Raw genomic sequence first — 24478 nt, forward strand, 5'->3', positions numbered from 1 at the left:
TATTCTCATTTAAAGTGTTTAAGTTCTTAAGCATATGCTTAGTTCTGACACTATAATAGACTGTTCAGTGGAAGTTTCTAAACTAGATGAACTTATTTCAGCCCCAGTAGTTGGAGAAGACAACTCCCTATTGCATGAATAATATACCACTGAAATTTATAAAACAGCTTTCACAAACAAGTTTGAATTTATTTTGGATTTTCTCAAATGCACACAGTGCCAAAAGCATATACACAGTCAAATCTTTTCATATGAGGTGCTGAAGGTTCTGCACCTCATAACTCAACGAGCCCTATTAACTTCTCATTAGTGATCATGGCTGACTACAAGTGTTAGTTTCTCTTCGCAGCGTAAAAAGGATTAGCTTAAAAGCACTTGTCGGATTGACCAATATTTAGAACAACAGAAAGTCCAAGGAACTCACCGTAGAGGGTGGCTGTAGCTCAGGTGGCAGAGCAGGTCAGCCACTAACCAGAAGGTCGGTGGTTCGATCCCAGGCTGCTCCAGTCTGCATGCCAAATATGCTAGGATCATGCTCCGGGGCTGATTTGCTGGATGGAATAATAAAGAAGGAGGACTAGTAAAGTGAGTTTACAATCAACCATTGAAACTGATCATCAGAGATAGAAAACTTCTATTCAGTGCTTCTCCAAATCCTCATCCTCGACTTATTAGTAAAAGAAAACAAATTTCATAATATAATATGTTCTGATGACATTCAGTTGGATCTGATTTACACATCAGAGGCTTGGTCAAGTAAATGAACATGAAATATAGAGAAGAAAAAACTGCATGAGAAAATATTCAATACGTGACTTTCAGCAAAGCCATACTGTCACACTGTGGCTGGCCAGCGAGTTTGTCAACCGTCAGATGACACTGCATCACAGAATTTTTGCTAACCACTTTCTTCTTTTCATGACCACAACTCAACACCTTGCAACCTGGTAATGCACCGTGTGCCAAAACTGTGAACAACTGAATCTGTTCTGAGAGCAGAAGAAACTTCTATGAATGCAATAACTCTAGATGTTATCACACTAACTACACATGTTATAATGTAATCTTTGTGTAATTTAAAACTCTGAAGTCAAGGTTATAAATGGCTGTTTTTAATTACTTTAGAGTTTACTTATATATTTCACTTTTACAAACTGCTTATCTTGCCTTGTTTGGTGTCTTTTCTTTCTTTCTTTTTTTAGCACAGCTGCAGCATATATTTGCCTCCACTCCAATAACTTCCCCTTTTCCTCAGCAACCAAATGCCACACTCTGGCATATAATTTTGTGAATGCCTGACATGCTGCATTTTTCCCCAATAGGAAGAGTCATGTTTTATTTCAAAGTTTTTTGGGTTTTTTTTGTATCCTTAGATAAAACAGTTTTTATTATTTCTTCCTGCACTCAAGCTGATGACAGTATTTGGGAAAATGCATGGGCTACATTATTTTTCACAACTCTGGTTTTACTTGATCCATCAGCACAATTTAAACACTTTAATGTAGTTTGAAGTCTGCACTTCTTACCCAAATTGAAACAAGACTCAGTAAATGTTTGAAGTAATCTTAACTTGATCATGTGATTCGGATGCTCCAGCTTGTCTGTAGACTCTCGAGGGTAATATGTTCCCCCTTTATTACTTCTAACCAACTTCACTGCAATTCACAAATTGTTTTACCAGGAAGCGAGAGCACCTCTATGAAAGCATACAGTTTGGCCGTTTGCTGGACTGGAGTATTCAGCTGTGTGTCATAATCACAATGTCATAATCTTCCCAGCAAATTCACCCCAGGGTCAAACTGTGCAGTGGTCAGAGAAAGCTCAAAAAACCAGGAGCTACTTCTCAGACTCTACAGGCCTCAGTTAGCAAGTTAAATGCTAAAGTCCAAAACAGTACAGTTAGAAAATAGTTGAATAAGTGTGGCTTGGTTGGAAGGGTTGCAAGGAGAAAGTCTCTTCTCTCTAAAAAGAGCATGACGGCATGGCTGCAAGTTTGTTAACAAAGTTGCAAAGCATACCAGCACAAACACCTCATACCAGCTGTCAACACGTGGTGAAGGGGTGATGATTTGAGCTTGTTTTGCAGCTACAGAATCTGGGCCCCTTGCAGTCATTGAGTTTTCCATGAACTCCCCTGTATACCAAGTACTCTATAGTCAAAAATGTGTTTGGGTCACACAGCAGGGCAACGTTCCCAGAATGACTGAAAAAGACAAGAATCGAGGTGTTGCAATGGCCCGTCACAGTCCAGACCTCAACTTAAAATTCAGTGCAGGGAACTTAAGCTGTACTTAAACAAATGTCACAAACTTCAATGATCTGAAGAAACAATGTAAAGAAGAGTGAGCCAAACGTCCTTGTGAAACACTGATAGTCATACAGAAACAATTTGGTGACACTATTGCTGCTAAAAGGTGGCTCTATAAATGACTGAATCCTGGAGTGTTCTTAGTTTTTCAGAGTATGCTATAGATTCCTGTGAAAACACACTTTTCCACATGACTGTATGTTTGTTTGTTTTCTTCTGACTGTGCTATGAGGATTGCTATGATTTTCTTAACAGTGCAGCAGAATTTGAATTCAGACTTTACATGTTGTCCAGTTTCAGCCAAGGGAACTGAAAAGTGTGCTGAGGATAAATGATCAATTAGGCAGATGTAAATGAACAACAGCTACAGGCTGGAGGCTCTGACATCACATCTGATGGAGACCCTGGAGAGCTGGTCCTTGCTGATCTTCGGCCCCAGGTGAGCTCACTGCTGAACCCCTTTCAGTTCACCTACTACACCAACATTAGGGTAGATGATGCTGTCATCCACCTCTGACATCAATCCCTCGCCTGGAAATTGTTTGGAGCACTGTGAGAATCATGTCCTTTGATTTCTCCAGTGCTTTTAACACCATTATACCGACAATCCTGAAGGACAGGCTGGGTTACACAGGTGTGGACCATCACCACATGGATCCTGGTGAGTCTTACCAACTAGTGATGTGTTGTTCGTGAACGAAACGGCTCTTAGAGTCAGATCTTTGAAGTGAACGACGTGAGCCGGCTCCTTATTGGGAGCCGTGTTTTTTTTTTTTTCCCTCACCCTCTCTCTCGCACTTTTTTCCACTTCACTTCGCACGTGAGCCTTGTGCTTTGTACTGGGCAGAGGGGGGAGGGGCGGTAGTTACACTCAGTAGCACAGGAACAGAGCAGGAGGGAGAGAGAGAGAGAGCCAGGGACAACAACGTCACATTAGAAAGGTATAGTAATCATCCACAACTATTTTCAGCTGCGGATGATAAAGGATTCAGAAAGTTTATTCATGCAGGTCCATATGACAGAGAATATGCATGTTCTTTTTGTTTTCATATTTTAATTTATATTTAATTGTGTTGTGGTTTGCAGTGTTTTGTGTTGTTTCACTTTAAATTTGTTTAAAAGGAAAAAGCTGAAAATTTAAATAGTTAAAAGTTGAAATGTGACTAGTTGGTTTTTGTATTATATGATTTATTTATTACATTTTATGTGGAGTGAATAAATAAAAGTATATTTATGGTGGCCCCTAGAGACAAAGCATGTAAAAACTCAGAAGCACGTACAAAACACAACAGAAGTGCTCCAGGATGCTGGGCGCAGTGTTGAGCTTTTGTTACCTCGTGGCTACACAAGCCAGGAAGTACCAACGACCAGATTTGGTGTGTGGTAGTAACATGAACATTTTTTTAAATGATTTGAATATATATGAGTGCTTGTGTATAAATACACAAACAATACACATATGCTTTCAATTGTGTAATTTAAGTGATCTAGAAATGCTAGAAATGTGCTTTGGAGTTTGTACGTGTTTTGTCTCTAGAGGCCACTGTAAATATTTATATATAAACATATATAAATAAAACTACTTTTTTTACATTAGTAATTCCTTTTGTGCATAATTTTATATTATTGTTAATAATAAATAAATTAAAGCAACAAAACAACCTGAAGAGCCGGTTTGGAGCCGAAAGAGCCGGTTCTCTAAAAAGAGCCGGAAATCCCATCACTATTACCAACCACCCTCAATATACAAGTGCCCATAATTATGTGTCTGAATGGGAATTCTGCAGTATAGGTACGTCACAGGGAACAGTTCTGACTCCATTTCTATCACAATATGACTTCTCCTACACTTTTGATAAATGATTCCTGCAAAAGTTCTCTGATGATTCAGTAATTACTGGTAAATGGGGATGACGGGAAGTACAGAAGACTGACTGAGGACTTTGATGACTGGTGCCAGCAGCTCCGCCTCCAGATTAGCACTGGGAAAACCAAGAAGCTGGTAGGACAAACATTCTCCACCTAAGAAAAGTGAACAGGGAATAAACATTAAGATTGAAGCAGAAGCAGTGTGTTCATCTGACCAATAACCAGTAGCAGACACATCTCTACATCAACTGTTCAGAGGAGACTGTGTGAATCAGGCCTTTAAGGCCAAATAGCTAAGAAAAAACTATTAAGGAAGATCAACAAGCAAAAGAGATTTGTTTGCACCAAGAAACACAAGGAATGGACATTAGACCGGTAGACATCCATGCTTTGGTCTGATGGGTCCAAATTTGAGATCTTTGATTCCACCTGCCATGTCTTTGACTGATACAGAGAAGGTGAACTGATGGTCTCTACATGCATGGTTCCCACCATGAAGCATGGAGGGGGAGGTGTGATGGTGTGGGGGTGCTTTGCTGGTGACACTGTTGTGGATTTATTAAAAACTGAAGGCACACCGAACCAGCATGGCTACCACAGCATCCTGCAGCAACCTGCCATCCCAACCAGTTTGCATTTAGTTGGACCACCGTCTTTTTTTTTTTCAACAGGACAATGACCCCAAAGACACCGCCACGCTAATAATAATATATTATATTAAAATATTAATTAATATTAAAGAAATATTAAGCAACCTAACTAATAGGGTTGCCAACTCCAAGCAAAAAAATAAAATAAATAGGGAACCGCCCTCCACCGCATGATGCTTAATCAACGTAATCAACTTTAACGCACATGTAATTAAAAAAATGCACAGAAATCAATTATTTTTCCATCCATCCATTCGCTTCCGCTTATCCTTTTCAGGGTCGCGGGGGGCGCTGGAGCCTATCCCAGCTGTCATAGGGCGAGAGGCGGGGTACACCTTGGACAGGTCGCCAGTCTGTCGCTGGGCCAACACACAGGGACAGACAACCATTCGCACTCACATTCATTCGCACATTCACACCTAGTGACAATTTGGATTATCCAATTAACCTATCCCCACAAGCTGCATGTCTTTGGACGGTGGGAGGAAGCCGGAGTACCCGGAGGGAACCCACGCAAACTCCACACAGAAAGACCCCGGCCTGATGGTGGAATTGAACTCCTTGCTGTGACCTTCTTGCTGTGCGGCAACAGTGCTGACCACCGTGCCGGAAAATTATTTTTCCACAATAATTAAATAGATTCAACATCTTTCTTCAACAGAACTCCAGACTGCACAGATGGTTCCCAAAGGAAAAAGTACTACAGCTTACTAGGGTTTATTAGACTTAATAGTTACTGTATACAGTAATGGACTTCTACACATTTTACATCAGATTAAAACTTTGGGTGTAAGATTCAGATAATTATTTATTAAAAGCTACACATTTTAAATGAGAATAAGACAGAAAAGTATGTCTTTGTGCCCCCTTTTCCCTGTTCATGCCCTATCGGCCCCCCTGGCTAAACTTTGCTAGATCCGCCCCTGCACAGGGGTCATCAGCAGCCATCATAGCAGCCGTCAGCTACGCAGAAAAAGGATCCTGGTGTAGAAAGTAATATTAAATAAATTCAAACAACAGCTTATCAAGCTTTAATGTGCTACTGTTGTTTAGCCGCTGGTTTCCTTTTTCTGGTGCAAAGTGGGCCAAAAACAAACAAGAGAGACGGAGTCGCAACAGAAAAGCCGATCAGCAGATCATTAATCAGTTTTCACGATTGAAGTAACAGCAGGAGAGAGAGAGAGAGAGAGAGGCAGTCGTTCCATATATCGGTTGTTAAGCTTAACGTGGGAATGCTTTACAAACATTCAGAGATGAACTTACGCACTTGCTTTACTTCTCTCTGGGATAACTTTCTTGAAGATGAAATGCCGGTTTGGTAGCGAGGCTCCAACTGCTCAACCAGACCGCCGACAGGTCTCGCACGCCACAGCCGCTCTATCACGTGACACATACTGCTCCAACGTGCTACGGTTATGAGCTGAGTTACGCCGTGTCACAAGTTTTGTGAGATGCTTTCGTGATATTTAATGGATCGGATTACATTTTTTATTTCTTTCTGATATCTGATCCAGTAATTTACGTCAGTATCGGACCGATACGTAATATCAGATCGGTTCATCTCTAATTAATAAACTAATACAAGCAACCACTGGTTGCACTGATGTGATTAGACTCTTGTGAGTCATCAATCTCTCAAATGTCCTTCTCTCTCCTCCAGGGAAACATCTCAGAGCTGCAAGCCACTTCCTCCAAATATGATGAAGATGTGAGATTTTCAGCAACAGGGACACTTTCCTGAGTTTCAGGAAATGATTTGTGGTTAAAGTAGCAGGACTGTCGAGCACATTTTTATATTTCAAGGTGCCGTTTTTTTTAAAAAGGAAAATATGACAGCCAAAAACAACAACAAAAAAACACTCCATAACATGCAAACTTCAGTATGAATACTAAGATGAGAGGACAGGGATGAGGTAAAGCTTGCTCACTGGTCCAGTAGTGGCTGTATCTACTGAGACGGTCATTCAGGCTCCATGCAGATGAACTCAACACTTCCTTTGTACCCTGTGCAAGTCTGTCAGATCTGTGCATTTATATGAATATGACGCAGTGTTTTATCTCTTTCCTGTAAAATTCTCTGTAAACTATAAACCAAAACTGTGTTTCTGTTTTTTATAATTATATCAAATTCAACATGTCACATCTTGTTGTTTTTCTCTAACTTACTTCATGTCTCCATGTTATACTCTGCAATATTAATGTGATTTGTTCGTTTAATCTGTTATTGACAGTGAGGTGCTGCTTTAGGTTTTATAGTAGTTACTGTCAAAGGGAAATATTCCTTAAATATTCCTTGATTAGCATCTAGGAAATGATCAGCAAGGCGCTTTTGTGCTTCAAGGAAAGCAGGAGGAGACTAGAGAATACAGGAAGGAGTAGTGACAGTTTTAGCGCCCTCTGCAGTTTGTGTGTGGAAGTGCAAAAGCTTACAGCACCTGGTATTCCCAGGCGGTCTCCCATCCAAGTACTGACCAGGCCCGACCCTGCTTAGCTTCCGAGATCAGACGAGATCGGGCGTGTTCAGGGTGGTATGGCCGTAAGCGAGGGAAGAGCTCAGAAACAGCATTTTTATACATGCTGTAGCGACACATGCACACGTTTTCTCTTCTATATAGAAGTTAAAGTCTCCAAACGACAAAAATGTTTGAATTACAAAACACACGGTTCTATAATAATCTAACGTGTTATTATGGAGATGTTACTGTAGGAAAAGCATTTTTGCAGCTCAGTGTTGAAGCTGCAGTTAACAACGAATAGCTGCATGCTTTCGCTGTAACATATGGAATTTAGCACAATAATACAGCGGTCCCTCACCTTTTTTGCGCCATGGACCGGTCTATGCCCGACAATATTTTCACGGACCGGCCTTTAAAGTGTCGCGGATAAATACAACAAAATAAAACTAGCACCAGTACCGAAAAAAAGAAAATTTATTCATAACACACGTGAAAAGACCCAGGAAAACCGAGTTAACAATAAAAACGATAACAAAATAACGCTGAAGACCGATGAAACCCCGGAAAACCACACATTTCACACCTGAGCCTCAACTCTCGCGGCCTGGTACCAAACGACTCACGGGCCGGTACCGGTCCGAGGCCCGGGGGTTGGGGACCGCTGCAATAATATATATCAAACTGTGAGACATTAGCCACCTATAAAATGCCCTGTATATAGCAAAGCTCTCGCTTACGGCCATACCACCCTGAACACGCCCGATCTCGTCTGATCTCGGAAGCTAAGCAGGGTCGGGCCTGGTCAGTACTTGGATAGGAGACCGCCTGGGAATACCAGGTGCTGTAAGCTTTTGCACTTCCACACACAAACTGCAGAGGGCGCTGCTGCTCATGTTTATGCTCAAAGGCATGAAAAGTTAGATTTCTGGGTAATAAAATCTTTTTTCTATCTTTTTTTAACATGAGAATATTATATTTCCATCTTGTCTTCCACAGTAATCAGATTAATGATGAGACAAAAGTAGAACAAGGAAAGAATAGGCCATGTATCTCACGTTTAAACAAAATTGATGTTTTCTGAAAAATCTCACACAGATAAACATTTACAGGAAATTACTTTTCCTTCAAAACAAACATCAAAGTGTCTGTGGTTTTCTTTATTGATTGTACTTGAGTAGAAGCTGTAAAGGAAAATTTATATTATTCTCATTTAAAGTGTTTAAGTTCTTAAGCATATGCTTAGTTCTGACACTATAATAGACTGTTCAGTGGAAGTTTCTAAACTAGATGAACTTATTTCAGCCCCAGTAGTTGGAGAAGACAACTCCCTATTGCATGAATAATATACCACTGAAATTTATAAAACAGCTTTCACAAACAAGTTTGAATTTATTTTGGATTTTCTCAAATGCACACAGTGCCAAAAGCATATACACAGTCAAATCTTTTCATATGAGGTGCTGAAGGTTCTGCACCTCATAACTCAACGAGCCCTATTAACTTCTCATTAGTGATCATGGCTGACTACAAGTGTTAGTTTCTCTTCGCAGCATAAAAAGGATTAGCTTAAAAGCACTTGTTGGATTGACCAATATTTAGAACAACAGAAAGTCCAAGGAACTCACCGTAAACCATTTTAAGCCATTTTTATACACTTATAGATTCGGTTCAAACAATCGTTTGTAATTACAAGTTGTTTTAATATGTTACCACTTTGCCAAGGACTGGAAGAAGACCAAAGAGTCCCCCTTAGATCAGAGGGAATTTATTATTACTGTGAACTGAGGATCCCAACCACTTCTGGAAAGACAGCTTTATGGGCAGACTTGACAATGACTGAGCTATATGGCCACAATGACAACAGTATGTTTGGTGTATCAAAGGTGATCCTTTGAAATCTGAGAACACTGTACCAGATGTTAAGCATGGTGGTGGTAGGATCATGCTCCGGGGCTGATTTGCTGGATGGAATAATAAAGAAGGAGGACTAGTAAAGTGAGTTTACAATCAACCATTGAAACTGATCATCAGAGATAGAAAACTTCTATTCAGTGCTTCTCCAAATCCTCATCCTCGACTTATTAGTAAAAGAAAACAAATTTCATAATATAATATGTTCTGATGACATTCAGTTGGATCTGATTTACACATCGGGTCGTGTTTTCGTAGCGTAAACGCTGGCCGTCCTCTCAGAGCCTACGCTCTATTGCTATTCGTGAACAGAGATACGCAAGTTTCTCCGTGACTGCAGCTGTCAGTCAAAGCTGTTATGATGACGTTTCACCCCAATTTAACATCACCGCGGTAGGAATTAGAATCAAACTTATGGGAAAGGAGACCCCTTGGACATCAATCAGCATGATGAGAACATTTGAAAACAAAAGAAAGAATCTTTGGAAAGAGAGAAGAGGCAGTCGTTCCATATATCGGTTGTTAAGCTTAATGTGGGAATGCTTTACAAATATTCAGAGATGAACTTACACACTTGCTTTACTTCTCTCTGGGATAACTTTCTCGAAGATGAAATGCCGGTTTGGTAGCGAGGCTCCAACTGCTCAACCAGACCGCCGACAGGTCTCGCACGCCACAGCCGCTCTATCACGTGACGCATACTGCTCCAACGTGCTACGGTTATGAGCTGAGTTACGCCATGTCGCAAGTTTTGTGAGATGCTTTCGTGATATTTAATGGATCGGATTACATTTTTTAAATTTCTTTCTGATATCCGATCCAGTAATTTACGTCAGTATCGGACCGATACGATACGTAATATCAGATCGGTTCATCTCTAATTAATAAACTAATACAAGTAACCACTGGTTGCACTGATGTGATTAGACTCTTGTGAGTCATCAATCTCTCAAATGTCCTTCTCTCTCCTCCAGGGAAACATCTCAGAGCTGCAAGCCACTTCCTCCAAATATGATGAAGATGTGAGATTTTCAGCAACAGGGACACTTTCCCGAGTTTCAGGAAATGATTTGTGGTTAAAGTAGCAGGACTGTCGAGCACATTTTTATATTTCAAGGTGCCGTTTTTTTAAAAAAGGAAAATATGACAGCCAAAAACAACAACAACAAAAAAAACTCCATAACATGCAAACTTCAGTATAAATACTAAGATGAGAGGACAGGGATGAGGTAAAGCTTGCTCACTGGTCCAGTAGTGGCTGTATCTACTGAGGCGGTCATTCAGGCTCCATGCAGATGAACTCAACACTTCCTTTGCTTTGTACCCTGTGCAAGTCTGTCAGATCGGTGCATTTATATGAATATGACGCAGTGTTTCTTTTCCTGTAAAATTCTCTGTAAACTATAAACCAAAACTGTGTTTCTGTTTTTTATAATTATATTAAATTCAACATGTCACATCTTGTCTCCATGTTATACTCTGCAATATTAATGTGATTTGTTTGTTTAATCTGTTATTGACAGTGAGGTGCTGCTTTAGGTTTTATAGTAGTTACTGTCAAAAGGAAATATTCCTTAAATAGCAACTCGGAAATGATCAGCGAGGCGCTTTTGTACTTCAAGGAAAGCAGGAGGAAACTAGAGACTACAGGAAGGAGTAGTGACAGTTTTAGCGCCCTCTGCAGTTTGTGTGTGGAAGTGCAAAAGCTTACAGCACCTGGTATTCCCAGGCGGTCTCCCATCCAAGTACTGACCAGGCCCGACCCTGCTTAGCTTCCGAGATCAGACGAGATCGGGCGTGTTCAGGGTGGTATGGCCGTAAGCGAAAGCAATGCTCAGAAACAGCATTTTTATACATGCTGTAGCGACACATGCACACGTTTTCTCTTCTGTAGAGAAGTTAAAGTCTCCAAACGACAAAAATGTTTGAATTACAAAACACACGGTTCTATAATAATCTAACATATGTTATTATGGAGATGTTACTGTGGGAAAAGCATTTTTGCAGCTCAGTGTTGAAGCTGCAGTTCACAAGAAATTTTTGCATGTTTTGGCTGTAACACGTGAAGCTTAGCACAATCCTATATTTGAAAGTGTGTGACATTTGCCAAGTATAAAAGGTGTTTTCTAGCGGGCTTCTCTCGCTTACGGCCACACCACCCTGAACACGCCCGATCTCGTCTGATCTCGGAAGCTAAGCAGGGTCGAGCCTGGTCAGTACTTGGATAGGAGACCGCCTGGGAATACCAGGTGCTGTAAGCTTTTGCACTTCCACACACAAACTGCAGAGGGCGCTGCTGCTCATGTTTCTGCTGCTGCATGTTTCTGAAAAGTTAGATTTCTGGGTAATAAAATCTTTTTTCTATCTTTTTAACATGAGAATATTATATTTCCATCTTGTCGTCCACAGTAATCAGATTAATGATGAGACAAAAGTAGAACAAGGAAAGAATAGGCCATGTATCTCACATTTAAACAAAATTGATGTTTTCTGAAAAATCTCACACAGATAAACATTTACAGGAAATTACTTTTCCTTCAAAACAAACATCAAAGAGTCTGTGGTTTTCTCTATTGATTGTACTTGAGTAGAAGCTGTAAAGGAACATTTCTATTATTCTCTTTTAAAGCGTTTAAGTTCTTAAGCATATGCTTAGTTCTGACACTATAATAGACTGTTCAGTGGAAGTTTCTAAACTAGATGAACTTATTTCAGCCCCAGTAGTTGGAGAAGACAACTCCCTATTGCATGAATAATATACCACTGAAATTTATAAAACAGCTTTCAAAATGAAGTTTGAATTTATTTTGGATTTTCTCAAATGCACACAGTGCCAAAAGCATACACACAGTCAAATCTTTTCATATGAGGTGCTGAAGGTTCTGCACCTCATAACTCAACGAGCCCTATTAACTTCTCATTAGTGATCATGGCTGACTACAAGTGTTAGTTCCTCTTCGCAGCGTAAAAAGGATTCGCTTAAAAGCACTTGTTGGATTGACCAATATTTAGAACAACAGAAAGTCCAAGGAACTCACTGTAAACCATTTTAAGCCATTTTTATACACTTACAGATTCGGTTCAAACAATCGTTTGTAATTACAAGTTGTTTTAATGTATTACCACTTTGCCAAGGACTGGAAGAAGACCAAAGAGTCCCCCTTAGATCAGAGGGAATTTATTATTACTGTGAACTGAGGATCCCAACCACTTCTGGAAAGACAGCTTTATGGGCAGACTTGACAATGACTGAGCTATATGGCCACAATGACAACAGTATGTTTGGTGTATCAAAGGTGATCCTTTGAAATCTGAGAACACTGTACCAGATGTTAAGCATGGTGGTGGTAGGATCATGCTCCGGGGCTGATTTGCTGGATGGAATATTAAAGAAGGAGGACTAGTAAAGTGAGTTTACAATCAACCATTGAAACTGATCATCAGAGATAGAAAACTTCTATTCAGTGCTTCTCCAAATCCTCATCCTCGACTTATTAGTAAAAGAAAACAAATTTCATAATATAATATGTTCTGATGACATTCAGTTGGATCTGATTTACACATCAGAGGCTTGGTCAAGTAAATGAACATGAAATATAGAGAAGAAAAAACTGCATGAGAAAATATTCAATACGTGACTTTCAGCAAAGCCATACTGTCACACTGTGGCTGGCCAGCGAGTTTGTCAACCGTCAGATGACACTGCATCACAGAATTTTTGCTAACCACTTTCTTCTTTTCATGACCACAACTCAACACCTTATGAGTGTTTGCAGCCTGGTAATGCACCGTGTGCCAAAACTGTGAACAACTGAATCTGTTCTGAGAGCAGAAGAAACTTCTATGAATGCAATAACTCTAGATGTTATCACACTAACTACACATGTTATAATGTAATCTTTGTGTAATTTAAAACTCTGAAGTCAAGGTTATAAATGGCTGTTTTTAATTACTTTAGAGTTTACTTATATATTTCACTTTTACAAACTGCTTATCTTGCCTTGTTTGGTGTCTTTTCTTTCTTTCTTTTTTTAGCACAGCTGCAGCATATATTTGCCTCCACTCCAATAACTTCCCCTTTTCCTCAGCAACCAAATGCCACACTCTGGCATAAAATTTTGTGAATGCCTGACATGCTGCATTTTTCCCCAATAGGAAGAGTCATGTTTTATTTCAAAGTTTTTTGGGTTTTTTTTGTATCCTTAGATAAAACAGTTTTTATTATTTCTTCCTGCACTCAAGCTGATGACAGTATTTGGGAAAATGCATGGGCTACATTATTTTTCACAACTCTGGTTTTACTTGATCCATCAGCACAATTTAAACACTTTAATGTAGTTTGAAGTCTGCACTTCTTACCCAAATTGAAACAAGACTCAGTAAATGTTTGAAGTAATCTTAACTTGATCATGTGATTCGGATGCTCCAGCTTGTCTGTAGACTCTCGAGGGTAATATGTTCCCCCTTTATTACTTCTAACCAACTTCACTGCAATTTACAAATTGTTTTACCAGCAAGCGAGAGCACCTCTATGAAAGCATACAGTTTGGCCGTTTGCTGGACTGGAGTATTCAGCTGTGTGTCATAATCACAATGTCATAATCTTCCCAGCAAATTCACCCCAGGGTCAAACTGTGCAGTGGTCAGAGAAAGCTCAAAAAACCCAGGAGCTACTTCTCAGACTCTACAGGCCTCAGTTAGCATGTTAAATGTTAAAGTCTAAAACAGTACAATTAGAAAAAGGTTGAATAAGTGTGGCTTGGTTGGAAGGGTTGCAAGGAGAAAGTCTCTTCTCTCTAAAAAGAGCATGACGGCATGGCTGCAAGTTTGTTAACAAAGTTGCAAAGCATACCAGCACAAACACCTCATACCAGCTGTCAACACGTGGTGAAGGGGTGATGATTTGAGCTTGTTTTGCAGCTACAGAACCTGGGCCCCTTGCAGTCATTGAGTTTTCCATGAACTCCCCTGTATACCAAGTACTCTATAGTCAAAAATGTGTTTGGGTCACAAAGCAGGGCAACGTTCCCAGAATGACTGAAAAAGACAAGAATCGAGGTGTTGCAATGGCCCGTCACAGTCCAGACCTCAACTTAAAATTCAGTGCAGGGAACTTAAGCTGTACTTAAACAAATGTCACAAACTTCAATGATCTGAAGAAACAATGTAAAGAAGAGTGAGCCAAACGTCCTTGTGAAACACTGATAGTCATACAGAAACAATTTGGTGACACTATTGCTGCTAAAAGGTGGCTCTATAAATGACTGAATCCTGGAGTGTTCTTAGTTTTTCAGAGTATGCTATAGATTCCTGTGAAAACACACTTTTCCACATGACTGTATGTTTGTTTGTTTTCTTCTGACTGTGCTATGAGGATTGCTATGATTTTCTTAACAGTGCAGCAGAATTTGAATTCAGACTTTACATGTTGTCCAGTTTCAGCCAAGGGAACTGAAAAGTGTGCTGAGGATAAATGATCAATTAGGCAGATGTAAATGAACAACAGCTACAGGCTGGAGGCTCTGACATCACATCTGATGGAGACCCTGGAGAGCTGGTCCTTGCTGATCTTCGGCCCCAGGTGAGCTCACTGCTGAACCCCTTTCAGTTCACCTACTACACCAACATTAGGGTAGATGATGCTGTCATCCACCTCTGACATCAATCCCTCGCCTGGAAATTGTTTGGAGCACTGTGAGAATCATGTCCTTTGATTTCTCCAGTGCTTTTAACACCATTATACCGACAATCCTGAAGGACAGGCTGGGTTACACAGGTGTGGACCATCACCACATGGATCCTGGTGAGTCTTACCAACTAGTGATGTGTTGTTCGTGAACGAAACGGCTCTTAGAGTCAGATCTTTGAAGTGAACGACGTGAGCCGGCTCCTTATTGGGAGCCGTGTTTTTTTTTTTTTCCCTCACCCTCTCTCTCGCACTTTTTTCCACTTCACTTCGCACGTGAGCCTTGTGCTTTGTGCTGGGCAGAGGGGGGAGGGGCGGTAGTTACACTCAGTAGCACAGGAACAGAGCAGGAGGGAGAGAGAGAGAGAGCCAGGGACAACAACGTCACATTAGAAAGGTATAGTAATCATCCACAACTATTTTCAGCTGCGGATGATAAAGGATTCAGAAAGTTTATTCATGCAGGTCCATATGACAGAGAATATGCATGTTCTTTTTGTTTTCATATTTTAATTTATATTTAATTGTGTTGTGGTTTGCAGTGTTTTGTGTTGTTTCACTTTAAATTTGTTTAAAAGGAAAAAGCTGAAAATTTAAATAGTTAAAAGTTGAAATGTGACTAGTTGGTTTTTGTATTATATGATTTATTTATTACATTTTATGTGGAGTGAATAAATAAAAGTATATTTATGGTGGCCCCTAGAGACAAAGCATGTAAAAACTCAGAAGCACGTACAAAACACAACAGAAGTGCTCCAGGATGCTGGGCGCAGTGTTGAGCTTTTGTTACCTCGTGGCTACACAAGCCAGGAAGTACCAACGACCAGATTTGGTGTGTGGTAGTAACATGAACATTTTTTTAAATGATTTGAATATATATGAGTGCTTGTGTATAAATACACAAACAATACACATATGCTTTCAATTGTGTAATTTAAGTGATCTAGAAATGCTAGAAATGTGCTTTGGAGTTTGTACGTGTTTTGTCTCTAGAGGCCACTGTAAATATTTATATATAAACATATATAAATAAAACTACTTTTTTTACATTAGTAATTCCTTTTGTGCATAATTTTATATTATTGTTAATAATAAATAAATTAAAGCAACAAAACAACCTGAAGAGCCGGTTTGGAGCCGAAAGAGCCGGTTCTCTAAAAAGAGCCGGAAATCCCATCACTATTACCAACCACCCTCAATATACAAGTGCCCATAATTATGTGTCTGAATGGGAATTCTGCAGTATAGGTACGTCACAGGGAACAGTTCTGACTCCATTTCTATCACAATATGACTTCTCCTACACTTTTGATAAATGATTCCTGCAAAAGTTCTCTGATGATTCAGTAATTACTGGTAAATGGGGATGACGGGAAGTACAGAAGACTGACTGAGGACTTTGATGACTGGTGCCAGCAGCTCCGCCTCCAGATTAGCACTGGGAAAACCAAGAAGCTGGTAGGACAAACATTCTCCACCTAAGAAAAGTGAACAGGGAATAAACATTAAGATTGAAGCAGAAGCAGTGTGTTCATCTGACCAATAACCAGTAGCAGACACATCTCTACATCAACTGTTCAGAGGAGACTGTGTGAATCAGGCCTTTAAGGCCAAATAGCTAAGAAAAAACTATTAAGGAAGATCAACAAGCAAAAGAGATTTGTTTGCACCAAGAAACACAAGGAATGGACATTAGACCGGTAGACATCCATGCTTTGGTCTGATGGGTCCAAATTTGAGATCTTTGATTCCACCTGCCATGTCTTTGACTGATACAGAGAAGGTGAACTGATGGTCTCTACATGCATGGTTCCCACCATGAAGCATGGAGGGGGAGGTGTGATGGTGTGGGGGTGCTTTGCTGGTGACACTGTTGTGGATTTATTAAAAACTGAAGGCACACCGAACCAGCATGGCTACCACAGCATCCTGCAGCAACCTGCCATCCCAACCAGTTTGCATTTAGTTGGACCACCGTCTTTTTTTTTTCAACAGGACAATGACCCCAAAGACACCGCCACGCTAATAATAATATATTATATTAAAATATTAATTAATATTAAAGAAATATTAAGCAACCTAACTAATAGGGTTGCCAACTCCAAGCAAAAAAATAAAATAAATAGGGAACCGCCCTCCACCGCATGATGCTTAATCAACGTAATCAACTTTAACGCACATGTAATTAAAAAAATGCACAGAAATCAATTATTTTTCCATCCATCCATTCGCTTCCGCTTATCCTTTTCAGGGTCGCGGGGGGCGCTGGAGCCTATCCCAGCTGTCATAGGGCGAGAGGCGGGGTACACCTTGGACAGGTCGCCAGTCTGTCGCTGGGCCAACACACAGGGACAGACAACCATTCGCACTCACATTCATTCGCACATTCACACCTAGTGACAATTTGGATTATCCAATTAACCTATCCCCACAAGCTGCATGTCTTTGGACGGTGGGAGGAAGCCGGAGTACCCGGAGGGAACCCACGCAAACTCCACACAGAAAGACCCCGGCCTGATGGTGGAATTGAACTCCTTGCTGTGACCTTCTTGCTGTGCGGCAACAGTGCTGACCACCGTGCCGGAAAATTATTTTTCCACAATAATTAAATAGATTCAACATCTTTCTTCAACAGAACTCCAGACTGCACAGATGGTTCCCAAAGGAAAAAGTACTACAGCTTACTAGGGTTTATTAGACTTAATAGTTACTGTATACAGTAATGGACTTCTACACATTTTACATCAGATTAAAACTTTGGGTGTAAGATTCAGATAATTATTTATTAAAAGCTACACATTTTAAATGAGAATAAGACAGAAAAGTATGTCTTTGTGCCCCCTTTTCCCTGTTCATGCCCTATCGGCCCCCCTGGCTAAACTTTGCTAGATCCGCCCCTGCACAGGGGTCATCAGCAGCCATCATAGCAGCCGTCAGCTACGCAGAAAAAGGATCCTGGTGTAGAAAGTAATATTAAATAAATTCAAACAACAGCTTATCAAGCTTTAATGTGCTACTGTTGTTTAGCCGCTGGTTTCCTTTTTCTGGTGCAAAGTGGGCCAAAAACAAACAAGAGAGACGGAGTCGCAACAGAAAAGCCGATCAGCAGATCATTAATCAGTTTTCACGATTGAAGTAACAGCAGGAGAGAGAGAGAGAGAGAGAGGCAGTCGTTCCATATATCGGTTGTTAAGCTTAACGTGGGAATGCTTTACAAACATTCAGAGATGAACTTACGCACTTGCTTTACTTCTCTCTGGGATAACTTTCTTGAAGATGAAATGCCGGTTTGGTAGCGAGGCTCCAACTGCTCAACCAGACCGCCGACAGGTCTCGCACGCCACAGCCGCTCTATCACGTGACACATACTGCTCCAACGTGCTACGGTTATGAGCTGAGTTACGCCGTGTCACAAGTTTTGTGAGATGCTTTCGTGATATTTAATGGATCGGATTACATTTTTTATTTCTTTCTGATATCTGATCCAGTAATTTACGTCAGTATCGGACCGATACGTAATATCAGATCGGTTCATCTCTAATTAATAAACTAATACAAGCAACCACTGGTTGCACTGATGTGATTAGACTCTTGTGAGTCATCAATCTCTCAAATGTCCTTCTCTCTCCTCCAGGGAAACATCTCAGAGCTGCAAGCCACTTCCTCCAAATATGATGAAGATGTGAGATTTTCAGCAACAGGGACACTTTCCTGAGTTTCAGGAAATGATTTGTGGTTAAAGTAGCAGGACTGTCGAGCACATTTTTATATTTCAAGGTGCCGTTTTTTTTAAAAAGGAAAATATGACAGCCAAAAACAACAACAAAAAAACACTCCATAACATGCAAACTTCAGTATGAATACTAAGATGAGAGGACAGGGATGAGGTAAAGCTTGCTCACTGGTCCAGTAGTGGCTGTATCTACTGAGACGGTCATTCAGGCTCCATGCAGATGAACTCAACACTTCCTTTGTACCCTGTGCAAGTCTGTCAGATCGGTGCATTTATATGAATATGACGCAGTGTTTTATCTCTTTCCTGTAAAATTCTCTGTAAACTATAAACCAAAACTGTGTTTCTGTTTTTTATAATTATATCAAATTCAACATGTCACATCTTGTTGTTTTTTCTCTAACTTACTTCATGTCTCCATGTTATACTCTGCAATATTAATGTGATTTGTTCGTTTAATCTGTTATTGACAGTGAGGTGCTGCTTTAGGTTTTATAGTAGTTACTGTCAAAGGGAAATATTCCTTAAATATTCCTTGATTAGCATCTAGGAAATGATCAGCAAGGCGCTTTTGTGCTTCAAGGAAAGCAGGAGGAAACTAGAGACTACAGGAAGGAGTAGTGACAGTTTTAGCGCCCTCTGCAGTTTGTGTGTGGAAGTGCAAAAGCTTACAGCACCTGGTATTCCCAGGCGGTCTCCCATCCAAGTACTGACCAGGCCCGACCCTGCTTAGCTTCCGAGATCAGACGAGATCGGGCGTGTTCAGGGTGGTATGGCCGTAAGCGAGGAAAGAGCTCAGAAACAGCATTTTTATACATGCTGTAGCGACACATGCACACGTTTTCTCTTCTATATAGAAGTTAAAGTCTCCAAACGACAAAAATGTTTGAATTACAAAACACACGGTTCTATAATAATCTAACGTGTTATTATGGAGATGTTACTGTAGGAAAAGCATTTTTGCAGCTCAGTGTTGAAGCTGCAGTTAACAACGAATAGCTGCATGCTTTCGCTGTAACATATGGAATTTAGCACAATAATACAGCGGTCCCTCACCTTTTTTGCGCCATGGACCGGTCTATGCCCGACAATATTTTCACGGACCGGCCTTTAAAGTGTCGCGGATAAATACAACAAAATAAAACTAGCACCAGTACCGAAAAAAAGAAAATTTATTCATAACACACGTGAAAAGACCCAGGAAAACCGAGTTAACAATAAAAACGATAACAAAATAACGCTGAAGACCGATGAAACCCCGGAAAACCACACATTTCACACCTGAGCCTCAACTCTCGCGGCCTGGTACCAAACGACTCACGGGCCGGTACCGGTCCGAGGCCCGGGGGTTGGGGACCGCTGCAATAATATATATCAAACTGTGAGACATTAGCCACCTATAAAATGCCCTGTATATAGCAAACCTCTCGCTTACGGCCATACCACCCTGAACACGCCCGATCTCGTCTGATCTCGGAAGCTAAGCAGGGTCGGGCCTGGTCAGTACTTGGATAGGAGACCGCCTGGGAATACCAGGTGCTGTAAGCTTTTGCACTTCCACACACAAACTGCAGAGGGCGCTGCTGCTCATGTTTATGCTCAAAGGCATGAAAAGTTAGATTTCTGGGTAATAAAATCTTTTTTCTATCTTTTTTTAACATGAGAATATTATATTTCCATCTTGTCTTCCACAGTAATCAGATTAATGATGAGACAAAAGTAGAACAAGGAAAGAATAGGCCATGTATCTCACGTTTAAACAAAATTGATGTTTTCTGAAAAATCTCACACAGATAAACATTTACAGGAAATTACTTTTCCTTCAAAACAAACATCAAAGTGTCTGTGGTTTTCTTTATTGATTGTACTTGAGTAGAAGCTGTAAAGGAAAATTTCTATTATTCTCATTTAAAGTGTTTAAGTTCTTAAGCATATGCTTAGTTCTGACACTATAATAGACTGTTCAGTGGAAGTTTTCTAAACTAGATGAACTTATTTCAGCCCCAGTAGTTGGAGAAGACAACTCCCTATTGCATGAATAATATACCACTGAAATTTATAAAACAGCTTTCACAAACAAGTTTGAATTTATTTTGGATTTTCTCAAATGCACACAGTGCCAAAAGCATACACAGTCAAATCTTTTCATATGAGGTGCTGAAGGTTCTGCACCTCATAACTCAACGAGCCCTATTAACTTCTCATTAGTGATCATGGCTGACTACAAGTGTTAGTTCCTCTTCGCAGCATAAAAAGGATTAGCTTAAAAGCACTTGTTGGATTGACCAATATTTAGAACAACAGAAAGTCCAAGGAACTCACCGTAAACCATTTTAAGCCATTTTTATACACTTATAGATTCGGTTCAAACAATCGTTTGTAATTACAAGTTGTTTTAATATGTTACCACTTTGCCAAGGACTGGAAGAAGACCAAAGAGTCCCCCTTAGATCAGAGGGAATTTCTTATTACTGTGAACTGAGGATCCCAACCACTTCTGGAAAGACAGCTTTATGGGCAGACTAGACTATGACTGAGCTATATGGCCATAATGACAACAGTATGTTTGGTGTATCAAAGGTGATCCTTTGAAATCTGAGAACACTGTACCAGATGTTAAGCATGGTGGTGGTAGGATCATGATTTGCTGATTTGCTGGATGGAATATTAAAGAAGGAGGACTAGTAAAGTGAGTTTACAATCAACCATTGAAACTGAACATCAGAGATAGAAAACTTCTATTCAGTGCTTCTCCAAATCCTCATCCTCGACTTATTAGTAAAAGAAAACAAATTTCATAATATAATATGTTCTGATGACATTCAGTTGGATCTGATTTACACATCAGAGGCTTGGTCAAGTAAATGAACATGAAATATAGAGAAGAAAAAACTGCATGAGAAAATATTCAATACGTGACTTTCAGCAAAGCCATACTGTCACACTGTGGCTGGCCAGCGAGTTTGTCAACCGTCAGATGACACTGCATCACAGACTTTTTGCTAACCACTTTCTTCTTTTCATGACCACAACTCAACACCTTATGAGTGTTTGCAGCCTGGTAATGCACCGTGTGCCAAAACTGTGAACAACTGAATCTGTTCTGAGAGCAGAAGAAACTTCTATGAATGCAATAACTCTAGATGTTATCACACTAACTACACATGTTATAATGTAATCTTTGTGTAATTTAAAACTCTGAAGTCAAGGTTATAAATGGCTGTTTTTAATTACTTTAGAGTTTACTTATATATTTCACTTTTACAAACTGCTTATCTTGCCTTGTTTGGTGTCTTTTCTTTCTTTCTTTTTTTAGCACAGCTGCAGCATATATTTGCCTCCACTCCAATAACTTCCCCTTTTCCTCAGCAACCAAATGCCACACTCTGGCATATAATTTTGTGAATGCCTGACATGCTGCATTTTTCCCAATAGGAAGAGTCATGTTTTATTTCAAAGTTTTTTGGGTTTTTTTTTGTATCCTTAGATAAAACAGTTTTTATTATTTCTTCCTGCACTCAAGCTGATGACAGTATTTGGGAAAATGCATGGGCTACATTATTTTTCACAACTCTGGTTTTACTTGATCCATCAGCACAATTTAAACACTTTAATGTAGTTTGAAGTCTGCACTTCTTACCCAAATTGAAACAAGACTCAGTAAATGTTTGAAGTAATCTTAACTTGATCATGTGATTCGGATGCTCCAGCTTGTCTGTAGACTCTCGAGGGTAACATGTTCTCCCTTTATTACTTCTAACCAACTTCACTGCAATTCACAAATTGTTTTACCAGGAAGCGAGAACACCTCTATGAAAGCATACAGTTTGGCCATTTGCTGGACTGGAGTATTCAGCTGTGTGTCATAATCACAATGTCATAATCTTCCCAGCAAATTCACCCCAGGGTCAAACTGTGCAGTGGTCAGAGAAAGCTCAAAAATCCAGGAGCTACTTCTCAGACTCTACAGGCCTCAGTTAGCATGTTAAATGCTAAAGTCCAAAACAGTACAGTTAGAAAATAGTTGAATAAGTGTGGCTTGGTTGGAAGGGTTGCAAGGAGAAAGTCTCTTCTCTCTAAAAAGAGCATGACAGCATGGCTGCAAATTTGTTAACAAAGTTGCAAAGCATACCAGCACAAACACCTCATACCAGCTGTCAACACGTGGTGAAGGGGTGATGATTTGAGCTTGTTTTGCAGCTACAGAATCTGGGCCCCTTGCAGTCATTGAGTTTTCCATGAACTCCCCTGTATACCAAGTACTCTATAGTCAAAAATGTATTTGGGTCACACAGCAGGGCAACGTTCCCAGAATGACTGAAAAAGACAAGAATCGAGGTGTTGCAATGGCCCGTCACAGTCCAGACCTCAACTTAAAATTCAGTGCAGGGAACTTAAGATGTACTTAAACAAATGTCACAAACTTCAATGATTTGAAGAAACAATGTAAAGAAGAGTGAGCCAAACGTCCTTGTGAAACACTGATAGTCATACAGAAACAATTTGGTGACACTATTGCTGCTAAAAGGTGGCTCTATAAATGACTGAATCCTGGAGTGTTCTTAGTTTTTCAGAGTATGCTATAGATTCCTGTGAAAACACACTTTTCCACATGACTGTATGTTTGTTTGTTTTCTTCTGACTGTGCTATGAGGATTAAGCTATGATTTTCTTAACAGTGCAGCAGAATTTGAATTCAGACTTTACATGTTGTCCAGTTTCAGCCAAGGGAACTGAAAAGTGTGCTGAGGATAAATGATCAATTAGGCAGATGTAAATGAACAACAGCTACAGGCTGGAGGCTCTGACATCACATCTGATGGAGACCCTGGAGAGCTGGTCCTTGCTGATCTTCGGCCCCAGGTGAGCTCACTGCTGAACCCCTTTCAGTTCACCTACTACACCAACATTAGGGTAGATGATGCTGTCATCCACCTCTGACATCAATCCCTCGCCTGGAAATTGTTTGGAGCACTGTGAGAATCATGTCCTTTGATTTCTCCAGTGCTTTTAACACCATTATACCGACAATCCTGAAGGACAGGCTGGGTTACACAGGTGTGGACCATCACCACATGGATCCTGGTGAGTCTTACCAACTAGTGATGTGTCGTTCGTGAACGAAACGGCTCTTAGAGTCAGATCTTTGAAGTGAACGACGTGAGCCGGCTCCTTATTTTTTTTTCTTCTTTCCCTCACCCTCTCTCTCGCACTTTTTTCCACTTCACTTCGCACGTGAGCCTTGTGCTTTGCGCTGGGCAGAGGGGGGAGGGGCGGTAGTTACACTCAGTAGCACAGGAACAGAGCGAGATGAGAGAGAGAGAGAGAAAGAGAGCCAGGGACAACAACGTCACATTAGAAAGGTATAGTAATCATCCACAACTATTTTCAGCTGCAGATGATAAAGGATTCAGAAAGTTTACTCATGCAGGTCCATATGACAGAGAATGTGCATCTTCTTTTTGTTTTCATATTTTAATTTATATTTAATTGTGTTGTGGTTTGCAGTGTTTTGTGTTGTTTCACTTTAAATTTGTTTAAAAGGAAAAAGCTGAAAATTTAAATAGTTAAAAGTTGAACTGTGAATAGTTGTTTTTTTGTATTATATGATTTATTTATTACATTTTATGTGGAGTGAATAAATAAAAGTATATTTACGGTGGCCCCTAGAGACAAAGCACATACACACTTCAAATCACGTACAATACACAACAGCAGTGCTCCAGGATGCTGGGCGCAGTGTTAAGCTTTCGTTGCCTAGTGGCTACACAAGCCAGGAAGTACCAATGACCGGATTTGGTGTGTGGTAGTTACAAGTTTGTACGTGCTTTGTCTCTAGGGGCCACCGCATATATTTATATATAA

General features: G+C 40.2%; 6 non-coding genes across 6 annotated transcripts; 3 read left to right on the forward strand and 3 right to left on the reverse strand.

Annotated features, from left to right (window-relative positions):
• Positions 1 to 7250: 7250 nt before the first annotated feature.
• Positions 7251 to 7369, reverse strand: LOC146492224 (5S ribosomal RNA). Its single transcript, XR_014872657.1, has one exon. It is a non-coding gene; the product is annotated as a 5S ribosomal RNA (ribosomal RNA).
• A 645-nt stretch (positions 7370 to 8014) lies between these two features.
• Positions 8015 to 8133, forward strand: LOC146492225 (5S ribosomal RNA). Its single transcript, XR_014872687.1, has one exon. It is a non-coding gene; the product is annotated as a 5S ribosomal RNA (ribosomal RNA).
• A 2765-nt stretch (positions 8134 to 10898) lies between these two features.
• On the reverse strand, positions 10899 to 11017 carry LOC146492226 (5S ribosomal RNA). Its single transcript, XR_014872658.1, has one exon. It is a non-coding gene; the product is annotated as a 5S ribosomal RNA (ribosomal RNA).
• Positions 11018 to 11336: 319 nt separating this feature from the next.
• On the forward strand, positions 11337 to 11455 carry LOC146492227 (5S ribosomal RNA). Its single transcript, XR_014872633.1, has one exon. It is a non-coding gene; the product is annotated as a 5S ribosomal RNA (ribosomal RNA).
• A 7823-nt stretch (positions 11456 to 19278) lies between these two features.
• LOC146492228 (5S ribosomal RNA) lies at positions 19279 to 19397 on the reverse strand. The gene has a single exon (XR_014872659.1). It is a non-coding gene; the product is annotated as a 5S ribosomal RNA (ribosomal RNA).
• Positions 19398 to 20042: 645 nt separating this feature from the next.
• LOC146492229 (5S ribosomal RNA) lies at positions 20043 to 20161 on the forward strand. The gene has a single exon (XR_014872607.1). It is a non-coding gene; the product is annotated as a 5S ribosomal RNA (ribosomal RNA).
• The last annotated feature ends 4317 nt before the right edge of the window (positions 20162 to 24478 follow it).

This window comes from Neolamprologus multifasciatus, chromosome 23 (assembly GCF_963576455.1).
Source record: "Neolamprologus multifasciatus chromosome 23, fNeoMul1.2, whole genome shotgun sequence".
NCBI lineage: Eukaryota > Metazoa > Chordata > Actinopteri > Cichliformes > Cichlidae > Neolamprologus > Neolamprologus multifasciatus.